The sequence below is a fragment of the Balaenoptera acutorostrata genome, chromosome 20 (genome assembly GCF_949987535.1).
Source record: "Balaenoptera acutorostrata chromosome 20, mBalAcu1.1, whole genome shotgun sequence".
Taxonomy (NCBI): Eukaryota; Metazoa; Chordata; class Mammalia; order Artiodactyla; family Balaenopteridae; genus Balaenoptera; species Balaenoptera acutorostrata.
Window position 1 is genome coordinate 36,401,667 of NC_080083.1, and position 14,278 is coordinate 36,415,944.

The following is a 14,278-nucleotide window of genomic DNA, read 5'->3' on the forward strand; positions in this document are numbered from 1 at the left end:
CCAGTCTCACATTTAGGTTTTTAATCCATTTTGAGGTTATTTTGTGTATGTTGTTAAAGAATGTTCTAATTTCATTTTTTTCATGTAGCTGTATAGTTTTCCCAGGACCATTTATTGAAGAGACTGTCTTTCCTCCATTGTATAGTCTTGCCTCCTTTGTTGTAGATTAATTAATTCTATCCTGGTCCATTGATCTATATTTCTATTTTTGTGCCAGTACCATACTGTCTTGATTACTATAGCTTTGTAGTATAGTCTGAAGTCAGGGGGCATGATTCCTCCAGCTCTGTTTTTCTTTCTCAAGATTGCTTTGGTTATTTGGCTATTTGTGTTTCCATACAAATTGTAAGATTTTTTTGTTGTAGGTCTGTGGAAAATGCCATTGACAATTTGATAGGGATTGCATTGAATCTGTAAATTGCTTTGGGTAGTATAGTCATTTTCACAATATTGATTCTTCCAATCCAAGAACATGGTATATCTTTCCATCTGTTTGTGTCATCTTTGATTTCTTTCATCAGCGTCTTATAGTTTTCAGAGTACAGGTCTTTTGCCTCCTTAAGTAGGTTTATTACTAGGTATTTTATTCTTTTTGATGCGATGGTAAATGGGATTGTTTCTTGAATTTCTCTTTCTGATTTTTTGTTGTTAGTATATAGAAATGCAAGAGATTTCTGTGTATTAATGTTGTAACCTGCAACTTTACCAAATTCATTGATTAGCTCTAGAGTTTTCTGATAGCATCTTTAGGGTTTTCTATGTATAGCATCATGTCATCTGCAAACAGTGACAGTTTTAGCTTTTCTTTTCCAATTTGGATTCCTTTTATTTCTTTTTTTTTTTCTCTGATTGCCGTAGCTAGGACTTCCAAAATTATGTTGAATCAAAGTGGTGAGAGTGGACATACTTGTCTTGTTCTTGATCTTAGAGGAAATGATTTCAGCTTGTCACTGTTGAGTATGATGTTAGCTGTAGGTTTGTCATATATGCCCTTTATTATGTTGAGGTATGTTCCCTCCTTGCCCACTTTCTGGAGAGTTTTTATCATAAATAGGTGTTGAACTGTGTCAAAAGTTTTTCTGCATCTATTGAGATGATCATATTTTTTTCCACCTCCCTCTTTACAGTAGAAAAACTGTACTCAAAGAGTAAATTTAATCAGAGAAATGAGAAAATACAGAAATAGAAGAAAATAATCAAGCAAGACAAAAATCATAATAGTTCAGCCATTAAGCAAAGTCAAGAACTTCCTTCTCAAGGGCTATAGATAATATTCTAAGCCATATCTTTTCAGCTGTTTTGCAGATACTGAAACTCCCATCAGGTGGAAAAAGTTAACTCTACAAGACTGTAGCTATGACATAAACTGCTCCATCTTGCACAATTCCAAAAACTGGTCTCAAGGAAATGGGAACAAATGGACTCTGGAACTGAAGATTAACTGTAGTTAAAACAATCAAGATGACATTGATCAGACCACAGCATGACCAATTTCAAGATGATTGTCGGAGCTCACCATGCTGTTCTGCACGAAGAGCCCTCCCTCCACCTATACACCCCTGAAACTCCCCTTTCAAAGCTCTTGCGCCATGATCAACAGTTGGGAATTGGCTATTAGACATAAGTCTGCCACCTCTCCAGGTTGCTGGGCTCCTGAATAAACCAACTTTTCCTTTCCTACCAATACTTGTCTCTCAATTATTGGCTCTTGAGTGGCTAGCAGCTGAACCTGAGCTTGGTAAAATAAGGAGTAGCTACAGCCCCTAAGCTGAGGCAGTAGCGAAACCTGGAACAAACTTGGAAAGAGGGCTCTCTCACCAAGGCTCTAGTTACCCTAGAACCTGTGAATTCACTTGTGAAATACAGTAGGGTTTACTGAGGGCCCGCTTGAGATTTATGGTCATAAAATTCAAGTAGGACTGTCAATACAGTTATAATTTTTTTTTATGCTGTATTCAGCTCCATGGGTGTAGATACAGTGTAGAAGACATTTAACCTGGGATGGTATTTTTCTGGTTGAGTAGGACAAAGGGAAATGGGAGCAAGAAAAGTGAGGATTTATTCCAGGGGTTGAGATGATGGATCATGAAATTTAAGTTGGGTAAGGGGGGAAGTGAAGATATAAGAAAAATAGTGGGCAGTGAAAATTCCTGAGGTCAGTGAATTGAAGGGTCTGATAGAGTGAAAGAATTATTAGAGTCAGGTACTCAAGGAAGTGAGCTGCAACTACATAAGACAGTAGTATGGAAGCATACTGCTTGAAACTGAGTTACCATGATGAGGTCTTTTTTTTTTTTCTATTGAAAATTTATTGGTTAATCCTACATATGTCATAAGTTTTTAGATGCATATTGAAACACTTTTTATATGCTTCTTCCTGCTTGCTCATACAATCCACTTTTTTTAAATTGGAGTATAGTTGATTTCCAATGTTGTGATAGTTTTAAGGGTACAGCAAAGTGAGTCAGTTATACATATACATATATCCACTCTTTTTTAGATTCTTTTCCATATAGGCCATTACAGAGTATTGAGACGAGTTCCCTGTGCTATACAGTAGGTCTTTATTAGTAATCTATTTTAGATATAGTAGTGTATATATGTCAATCCCAATCTCCCAGTTTATCACTCACCCCCCCACCTTACACCCTGGTAACCATAACTTTGTCTTCTACATCTGTGACTCTATGTTTTGTAAATAAGTTCATTTGTAGCCTTTATTTGATTCCATATATAAGCGATATCATATGATATTTCTCTTTCTCTGACTGACTTACTTCATCAATATGACAATCTCTAGGTCCATCCATGTTGCTGCAAATGGCATTATTTTGTTCTTTTTTATGGCTGAGTAATATTCAATTGTATATATGTACCACATCTTTATCCATTCCACTGTCAATGGACATTTTGGTTGCTTCCATGTCTTGGCTATTGTAAATAGTGCTGCTATGAATATTGGGGTGCATGTGTCATTTCGAATTATGATTTTCTCCAGATATATGCCCAGGAGTGGGATTGCTGGATCATATACTAGCTCTATTTTTAGTTTATTAAGGAACCTCCATAGTGCTCTCCATATTGCCTCTACCAATGTACATTCCCAACAACAGTGTAGGAGGGTTCCCTTTTTTCCACACCCTCTCCAGCATTTATTGTTTGTAGATTTTTTGATGATGTCCATTCTGACTGGTGTGAGGTGATACTTCATTGTAATTTTTATTTGAATTTCTCTAATAATAAGTGATGTTGAGCATCTCTTCGTGTGTGTTTTGGCCATCTGTATGTCTTCTTTGAAGAAATGTCTATTTAGATCTTCTGCCCATTTTTAGATTGGGCTGTTTGTTTTTTTGATATTGAGCTGCTTGTATATTTTGGAGATTAATCCCTTGTTGGTCGTTTCATTTGCAGACACTTTCTGCTATTCTGAGGGTTGCCTTTCATTTTCTTTATGGTTTTCTTTACTGTACAGAAGCTTTTAAGTTTAATTATGTCTGACTTCTTTATTTTTGTTTTTATTTTCATTACTCTAGGAGGTAGGTCAAAAAAGATCTTGCTGCAATTTATGTCAAAGGGTGTTCTGTCTGTTTTCCTCTAGGAGTTTTAGAGTGTCTAGCCATATATTTAGCTCTTTAATCCATTTGGAGTTTATTTTTGTGTACGGTGTTAGGGAGTGTTCTAATTTCATTCTTTTACATGTAGCTGTCCAGTTTTCCCAACACCACTTATTGAAGAGGCTGTCTTTTCTCCATTGTATACTCTTGCGCCCTTTGTCATAGATTAGGTGACCAGAGGTGTGTGGGGTGATCTCTGGGCTTTCTAACCTGTGGCATTGATCTATATTTCTGTTTTTGTGCCAGTGCAATACTGTCTTGATTATTGTAGCTTTGTAGTATAGTCTGAAGTCAGGGAACCTGATTCCTCCAGCTCTGGTTCTCTTTCCAAAGGTTTCTTTGGCTATTTGGGGTCTTTTGTGTGTCCATACAAATTGTAAGATTTTTTTGCTCTAATTCTGTGAAAAATGCCATTGGTAATTTGATAGGGATTGCATTGAATCTGTAAGTTGCTTTGAGTATTATAGTCATTTTCACAATATTGATTCTTCCAATCCAAGAACATGGTATATCTCTCCATCTGTTTGAGTCCTCTTTGATTTCCTTCATCAGTATTTTATAGTTTTCTGAGTACAGGTACTTTGTCTCTTTAGATAGGTTTATTCCTTGGTATTTTATTCTATTTGTTTGATGGTGAAAGGGGTTGTTTCCTTAACTTCTTTCTGATCTTTTGTTGTTAGTGTATAGGAATGTAAGAGATTTCTGTTTATTAATTTTGTATCCTGAGACATTCCTAAATTCATTGATGAGCTCTAGTAGTTTTCTGGTAACATCTTTAGGATTTTCTATGTATAGTATCAAGTCAACTGCAAACAGTGACAGTTTTACTTCTCCTTTTCCAATTTGGATTCATTTGATTTCTTTTTCTTCTCTGATTGCCATGGCTAGGACTTCCAAAACTATGTTGAATAAAAGTGATGAGAGTGCACTTCCTTGTCTTGTTTGTGATCTTAGAAGAAATGCTTTCAGGTTTTCACCATTGAGAATGATATTTCCTATAGGTTTGTCATATATGACCTTTATGAGGTTGACCTATGTTCCCTCTATGACCACTTTCTGAAGAGTTTTTATCATAAATGGGTGTTGAATTTTGTCAAAAGCTTTTTCTGCATCTATTGAGATGATCATATGGTTTTTATTCTTCACTTTATTAATGTGGTGTATCACGTTGATTGATTGGCATATATTGAAGAATCCTTGCATCTCTGGGATAAATCCCACTTGATCATGGCATATGATCCTTTTAATGTGTTGTTGGATTCTGTTTACTAGTATTTTGTTGAGGATTTTTGTCTCTATGTTTATCAGTGATATTGGCGTGTAGTTTTCTTTTTTTGTCATATCTTTGTTTGGTTTTGGTTTCAGGGTGATCGTGGCCTCATAGAATGAACTTGGGAGTGTTCTTTCCTCTGCAAGTGTTTGAAAGAGTTTGAGAAGGATAGGTGTTAGCTCTTCTCTAAATGTTTGATAGAATTCACCTGTGAAGCCATCTGGTCTTGGACTTTTGTTTGTTGGATGATTTTTAATCACAGTTTCAATTTCATTACCTGTGATTGGTCTGTTCATATTTTCTGTTTCTTCCTGGTTCAGTCTTGGAAGGTTATACCTTTCTAAGAATTTGTCCATTTCTTCCAGGTTGTCCATTTTATTGGCATAGAGTTGCTTGTAGTAGTCTCTTAGGATGCTTTGTATTTCTGAGGTGTCCATTGTAACTTCTCCTTTTTCATTTCTAATTTTATTGATTTGAGTCCTCTCTCTCTTTTTCTTGATGAGTCTGGCTAATGGTTTATCAATTTTGTTTATCTTCTCAAAGAACCAGCTTTTAGTTTCCCTGATCTTTGCTATTGTTTTCTTCATCTTTATTTCTTTTATTTCTGCTCTGATCTTTATGATTTTTTTCTTTCTACTAACTTTGGGTTTTCTTTGTTCTTCTTTCACTAGTTTCTTTAGGTGTAAGGTTAGGTTGTTTACTTGATATTTTTCTTGTTTCCTGAGGTAATATTGTATTCCGATAGACTTCCCTCTTAGAACTGCTTTTGCCGTGTTCCATAGAATTTGCATTATTGTGTTTTTGTTGTCATTTGCCTTTACGTAGTTTTTGCTTCACTCTTTGGTTTCTTCTGTGATCCATTGCTTGTGTAGTAACATATTGTTTAGCCTCCATGTGTTTGTGTTTTTTACAGTTTTTTTTCCTGTAATTGATTTCTAATCTCATAGCCTTGTGATCAGAAAGGATGATTTCAATTTTCTTAAATTTACTGAGGCTTGATTTGTGGCCCAAGATGTGATCTATCCTGGAGAATGTTCCATGTGCACTTGAGAAGAAAGTATATTCTGCTGCTTTCAGATGGAATGACCTATGAATATCAATTAAGTCTATCTGGTCTAATATGTCATTTAAGACTTGTATTTCTTTATTAATTTTATGTCTGGATGATCTCTCCATTGGTGTAAGTAGGGTGTTAAAATCTCCCACTATTATTGTGTTACTGTCAATTTCCCCTTTTATGGCTGTTAGCATTTCCCTTATATATTGAGGTGCTCCTATGTTGGGTGCATATTTATTTACAATTTTTATATATTCTTCTTGGATTGATCCCTTGATCATTATGTAGTGTCCTTCTGGTCTCTTGTAACAGTCTTTATTTTAAAGTCTGTTTTGTCTGATATGAGTATTGCTACTCCAGCTTTCTTTTGATTTGCCATTGCATGGAATATCTTTTTCTAGCCCCCACTTTCAGTCTGTATGTGTCCCTAGGTCTGAAGTGGGTCTCATGTACATAGCACATATATGGGTATTGTTTTTGTATCCCTTCAGCCAGTCTATGTGTTTTGGTTGAAGCATTTAATCCTTTTACAGTTAAGGTAATTATCAATATGTATGTTCCTATTGTCATTTTCTTAATTGTTTTTGGTTTGTTTTTGTAGGTCTTTTTTCTTCCCTTTCTCTTTTGTGGTTTGATGCCCATCTTTAGTGTTGTGTTTGGGTTGCTTTCTCTTTTTTTGTATGTGTATCTTTTGTAGTTTTTTGATTTGCATTTCCCATGAGGTTTTGATATAGCAGTCTATATATATAAAACAAGGTTGTTTTAAGTTGCTGGTCTCTTAATCTCAGATGCAGTTCCCATTTCCTGCATTTGTACTCTCTTCCAATGTTTGCTGGGTTTGATATCATATTTGTGTGTGGATGATTTCCTACTTTTGCTCCATGTTTGCCTTTACCAGTGAGTTTTCCCATTTGTGACTTTCTTGTTTCTAGTTGTGGCCTCTTTTTTTTCTTTTTCTTTTTTTTTTTCTTTTTTCCAGCCTAGAGAAGTTTCTTCAGCATTTGATTAAAAGTTGGTTTGTTGCTACTGAATTCTCTTAGATTTTGCTTTTTTGTAAAAAGCCTTCCATTTCTCCATGAAATCTGAATGAGAGTCTTGCTGGATAGAGTATTCTTTGTTGTAGTTTTTTCCTTTTCATCACCTTAAATATATCTTGTCACTCCCTTCTGGCCTGCAGAGCTTCTGCTGAAAAATCAGCTGATAACCTTATGGGGATTCTCTTGTCTGTTATTTGTTGCTTTTTCCTTCTTGCTTTTAATATTTTTTTCTTTGTATTTAATTTTTGTTAGCTTGATTAACATATGTCTCAGCATGTTCTTCTTTGTGTTTATCCTCTATGGGACTCTCTGTGCTTCCTGGACATGGGTGACTATTTCTTTTCCCATGTTAGGAATGTTTTCAACTATAATTTCTTCAAATATTTTCTCAGGCCCTTTCTCTTTTGCTTCTTCTGGGACCCCTAAAATGCAAATGTTGGAGCATTTAATGCTGTCCCAGAGGTCTATGGGACTGTGCTAATTTCTTTTCATTCTTTTTTCTTCATTCGGTTCTGCAGCAGTGCTTTCCACCACTCTGTCGTCCAATTCACTCATTCATTTTTCTGTCTCAGTTATTCTGCAAGTGATTCCTTCTACTGTATTTTTCATTTCAGTTATTGTGTTGTTCATCTCTGTTTGTTCTTTAAATCTTCTAGCTCTTTGTTAAACATTTCTTCTCTCTTCCTGTGCCTCCATTCATTTTAAAGATTTTGGATCATCTTTACTAACTTCATTCTGAATTATTTGTCAGGTACATTGCCTGTCTCCACTTCATTTTGTTGTTCTTCTAGGTTTTTAACTTTCTCCTTCGTCTGCATGGAGCAAATTTCTCTGTCCTCTCATTTTCTCTAACTTACAATGTTTGTGGTTGCCTTTCCACAGCCTGCAAGATTGTAGTTCCTTTGTTTCTGGTGTCTGTCCCCTGGTGGGTGAAGTTGGTCCAGGGCCTTGTGCATGCTTCCTGGTGGGAGGGACTGGTGCCTGCATTCTGGTGGGTGGAGCTGGGTCTTGTCCTTCTGGTGGGCAGGACCATGTAAAGCAGTGTGTTTGGGGGTGTCCTCAAAGGGAATGCTCTTGCATTCTTGCTGGGAATGTACATTGATACACCCACTATGGAGAACAGTATGGAAGTTCCTTAAAAAAATAAAAATGGAACTACCATATGACCCAGAAATCCCACTATTTCTCTGGGCATATACACGGGGAAAACCATAATTCAAAAAGACTCATGTACCACAATGGTCATTGCAGCTCTATTTACAATAGCTAGGACATGGAGGCAATCTAAGTGTCCATCGACAGATGAAGGAATAAAGAAGATTGTATCTTGGGTCACAAATCAAGCCTCAGTATATTTAAGAAAATTAAAATCATATCAAGTATCTTTTCCGACCCCAACACTATGAGACTAGATAACAATTACAGGAAAAAAAATGCAAAGAATACAAACACATGAAAGCTAAACAATACACTACTAAATAAACAAGAGATCACTGGAGAAATCAAAGAGGATATCAAAAAAACTTAGAAACAAATGACAATGGAAACATGATGACCCAAAACCAATGGGATGCAGCAAAAGCATTTCTAAGATGGAAGTTTATAACAATACAATCCTACCTCAAGAAAAGAGAAACATCTAAGATAAACAATCTAACTAACTCTGCAACTAAAAAAAGTAGAGAAAAAAGAACCAAAAAAACCCAAAGTCAGCAGAAGGAAAAAAATCATAAATAACAGACAAGAAATAAATGTAAAAGAAATGAAGGTAACAATAGCAAAGATCAACAAAACTAAAAGCTGGTTCTTTGACAGATAAACAAAATTGAAAAACCATTAGCCAGACTCATGAAGAAAAAAAGGGAGAAGACTCAAATCAATAGAATTAAAAATGAAAATGGAGAAGGAACAACTGACACTGCAGAAATGAAAAGGATAATGAGAGATTACTACAAGCAATTATATGCAAATAAAATGGAAACCCTGGAAGAAATGGACAAATTCTTAGAAAAGCACAACCTTCCAAGACAGAACCAGGAAGAAATAGAAACTATAAACAGACCAACCACAAGCACTGATAATGAAACTGTGATTAAAATCTTCCAACAAACAAAAGCCCAGGACCAGATGGCCTCACAGGCAAATTCTATCAAACATTTCAAGAAGAGCTAACACCTATCTTTCTCAAACTCTTCCAAAATATAACAGAGGGAGGAACACACCCAAACTCATGCTACGAGCCCACCATCACCCTGATACCAAAACCAGACAAACATGTCATAAAAAAAGAAAACTATAGGAAAATATCACTGATGAACATAGATGCAAAAATCATCAACAAAATACTAGCAAACAGAATCCAACAGCACATTAAAAGGATCATACACCATGATCAAGTGAGGTTTATCCCAGGAATGCAAAGGTTCTTCAATATAAGCAAACCAATCAATGTGATACACCATATTAACAAATTAAAGGATAAAACCCATATGATCATCTCAATAGATGCAGAAAAAGCTTTTGACAAAATTCAACACCACTTATGATAAAAAAAAAACTCTCCAGAAAGTAGGCATAGAGGGACATAACCTCAGCATTATAAAGGCCATATATGAAACAGCCACAGTCAACATTGTCCTCAATGGTGAAATACTGAAACCATTTCTACTAAGATCAGAAACAAGACAAGGTTGCCCACTATCACCACTATTATTCAACATAGTTTTGGAAGTTTTAACCACAGCAATCAGAGAAGAAAAAGAAGTAAAAGGAATCCAAATCACAAAAGAGGAATTAAAGCTGTCACTGTCTGTAGATGATATGATACTCTCCATAAAGAATCCTAAAGATATTACCAGAAAACTACTGGAGCTAATCAATGAATTTGGTAAAATAGCAGGATACAAAATTAATGCACAGAAATCTCTTGCATTCCTATACACTAATGATGAAAAATCTGAAAGACAAATTAAGGAAACACTCCCATTTACCACTGCAACAAAGAGAATGAAATACCTAGGAATAAACCAACTTAGGGAGACAAAAGACCTGTATGCATAAAACAATAAGACACTGATGAAAGAAATTAAAGATGGTACAAACAGAAGGAGAGTTATACCATGTTCTTGGATTGGAAGAATCAATATTGTGAAAATGACTATACTATTCAAAGCAATCTACTGATTCAATGCAATCCCTATCAAACTACCAAAGGCATTTTTTCAGACAACTAGAACAAAAAATTTCACAATTTGTATGGAAACACAAAAGACCCCGAATAGCCAAAGCAATCTTGAGAAAGAAAAACAGAGCTGGAGGAATCAGGCTCCCAGACTTCAGACTATACTACAAAGCTACAGTAATCAAGACAGTATCGTACTGGCACAAAAACAAAAATATACATCAGTGGAACAGACTAGAAAGCGCAGAGATAAACCCACACACATATGGTCACCATATCTTTGATAAAGGAGGCACGAATATACAATGGAGAAAAGACAGCCTCTTTAATAAGTGGTGCTGGGAAAACTGGACAGCTACATGTAAAACAATGAAATTAGAACACTCCTTAACACAGTATACAAAAATAAACTCAAAATAGTTTAAAGACCTAAGTGTAAGGCCAGACATTATAAAGCTCAGAGGAAAACATAGGCAGAACACTCTATGTCATAAATCACAGCAAGATCCTTTTTGACCCACCTCTTAGAGAAATGGAAATAAAAACAAACAAACAAAAAAACAAATGGGAACTAATGAAACTTAAAAGCTTTTGCACACCAAAGGAAACCACAAACAAGACGAAAAGACAAGCCTCAAAATGAGAGAAAATATTTGCAAATGAAGCAACTGACAAAGGATTAATCTCCAAAATATACAAGCAGCTCATGCAGCTCAATATCAAAAAAACAAACAATCCAATCCAAAATTGGGCAGAAGACCCAAACAGACATTTCTCCAAAGAAGATATACAGATTGCCAACAAACACATGAAAGGATGCTCAACATCACTAATCATTAGAGAAAGGCAAATGAAAACTACAATGAGGTATCACCTCACAATGGTCAGAATGGCCATCATCAAAAAATCTACAAACAATAAATGCTGGAGAGGATGTGGAGAAAAGGGAATCCTCTTGCACTGTTGTTATGAATATAAATTGATACAGTCACTATGGAGAACAGTATGGAGGTTCCTTAAAAAACTAAAAATAGAACTACCATACGACCCAGCAATCCCACTACTGAGCATATACCGGAGAAAAACATAATTCAAAAAGAGTCATGTACCACAATGGTCAGTGCAGCTCTATTTACAATAGCCAGGATATGGAAGGAACCTAAGTGTCCATCAACAGATGAATGGATAAAGAAGATATGGCATATATATACAATGGATTATTACTCAGCCATAAAAAGGAATGAAATTGAGTTTTTTGTAGTGATGTGGATGGACATAGAGACAGTGATACAGAGTGAGGTAAGTCTGAAAGAGGAAAACAATTACCGCATGCTAACACATATATATGGAATCTGAAAAAAAAAATGTTTCTGCACCTGCTGAACGCTGGCAGAAGACCTCAGACCTCCCAAAAGGCAAGAAACTCCCCACATACCTAGGTACGGTAAAAGAAAAAAGAAAAAACAGAGACAGGACGGGACCTGCACCAGTGGGAGGGAGATGTGAAGGAGGAAAGGTTTTCACACACTAGGAAGCCCATTCTCGGGTTGAGACTGCTGGTGGCGGAGGGGGGGAGCTTCGGGGCCACGGAGGAGAGCGCAGCAACAGGGGTGCGGAGGGCAAAGCGGAGAGATTCCCACACAGAGGAGCACTGCCAACCAGCACTCACCAGCCCGAGAGGCTTGTCTGCTCACCTGCCTGGGCGGGCGGGGGCTGGGAGCTGAGGCTCCAGCTTCGGTCGGATCACAGGGAGAGGACTGGGGTTGTCTGCATGAACACAGCCTGAAGGGGGCTAGTGTGCCACAGCTAGCCGGGAGGGAGTCCGGGACAAAGTCTGGAGCTGCCGAAGAGGCAAGAACTTTTTCTTGCCTCTTTGTTTCGCGGTGCGCAAGGACAGGGGATTAAGAGTGCCGCTTAAAGGAGCTCCAGAAAACGGCGCAAGCCACGGCAATCAGCACGGACTCCAGAGATGGGCATGGGACGCTAAGGCTGCTGCTGCCGCCAACAAGAAGTATGTGTGCAAGCACAGGTAACTGTCCACACCTCCCCTCCCGGGAGCCTGTGCAGCCCACCACTGCCAGTGTCCTGTGATCCAGGGACAACTTCCCCGGGAGAATGCACGGTGCCTCAGGCTGGTGCAATGTCACGTCAGCCTCTGCCGCTGAAGGCTCACCCTGCATCCGTACCCCTCCCTCCCCCGGGCCTGAGTAAGCCAAAGCCCCGAATCAGCTGCTCCTTTAACCCTCTCATGTCTGAGCGAAGAACAGACGCCCTCAGGCCACCTACACCAAGAGGCGGGTCCAAATCCAAAGCTGAACCCCGGGAGTTGTGTGAACAAAGAAGAGAAAGGGAAATATCTCCCAGCAGCCTAAGGAGCAGCGGATTAAATCTCAACAATCAACTTGATGTACCCTGCATTTGTGGAATACCTGAAAAGACAACGAATCATCCCAAATTGAGGAGGTGGATTTTGGGAGCAACGATATATGTATTTTTCTCCTTTTTCTCTTTTTGTGAGTGTGTATGTGTATGTTTCTGTGTGTGATTTTGTCTGTATAGCTTTGCTTTTACCATTTGTCCTAGGGTTTTGCCAGTCCTTTTTTTTTTTTAATTACTTAAAAAAAATTTTTTTCTTAATAGTTATTTTGTATTTTTTATTTTAATAATTTTATTTTATTTTATCTTCTTCTTTCTTTCTTTCTTTTTTTTCTCCCTTTTATTCTGAGCCGTGTGGATGACAGGCTCTTGGTGCTCCAGCCAGGCGTCAGGGCTGGACCACTGAGGTGGGAGAGCCAACTTCAGGACACTGGTCCACAAGAGACCTACCAGCTCCACGTAATATCAAACGGTGAAATCTCCCAGAGATCTCCATCTCAATGCCAAGACCCAGCTCCACTCAACGACCAGCAAGCTACAGTGCTGGACACCCTATGCCAAACAACTAGCAAGACAGGAACACAACCCCACCCATTAGCAGAGAGACTGCCTAATTTCAAAATAAGGCCACAGACACCCAAAACACACCACCAGATGTGGACCTGGCCACCAGAAAGACAAGATCCTGCCTCATCCACCAGAATACAGGCAGTAGTCCCCCCCAACAGGAAGCCTATACAACCCACTGAACCAACCTTAGCCAATGGGGACAGACAGCAAAAAAAACCGGAAGCTACGAACCTGCAGCCTTTGAAAAGGAGACCCCAAACACAGTAAGTTAAGCAAAATGAGAAGACAGAGAAACACACAGCAGGTGAAGGAGCAAGGTAAAAACCCACCAGATCTAACAAATGAAGAGGAAATAGGCAGTCTACCTGGAAAAGAATTCAGAATAATGATAGTAAGAATGATCCAAAATCTTGGAAATAGAATGGAGAAAATACAAGAAACATTTAACAAGGAACTGGAAGAACTAAAGAGCAAACAGAGATTAACAACTCAATAAATGAAATTAAAAATTCTCTAGAAGGGATCAATAGCAAAGTAACTGAGGCAGAAGAACGGATAAGTGACCTGGAAGATAAAATAGTGGAAATTACTACTGCAGAGCAGAATAAAGAAAAAAGAATGAAAAGAATAGAGGACAGTCTCAGAGACCTCTGGGACAACATTAAATGCACCAACATTTGAATTATAGGGGTCCCAGAAGAAGAAGAGAAAAAGAAAGGGACTGAGAAAATATTTGTAGAGGTTATAGTGGAAAACTTCCCTAATATGGGAAAGGAAATAGTTAATCAATTCCAGGAAGTACAGAGAGTCCCATACAGGATAAATCCAAGGAGAAACACACCAAGACACATATTAATCAAACTATCAAAAATTAAATACAAAGAACAAATATTAAAAGCAGCAAGGGAAAAACAACAAATCACACATAAGGGAATCCCCATAAGGTAAACAGCTGATCTTTCAGCAGAAACTCTGCAAGCCAGAAGGGAGTGGCAGGACATATTTAAAGTTATGAAAGAGAAAACCTACAACCAAGATTACTCTACCCAGCAAGCATCTCATTCAGATTTGACGGAGAAGTGAAAAGCTTTACAGACAAGCAAAAGCTAAGAGAATTCAGCAACACCAAACCAGCTTTACAAAAATGCTAAAGGAACTTCTCTGGTCAGGAAA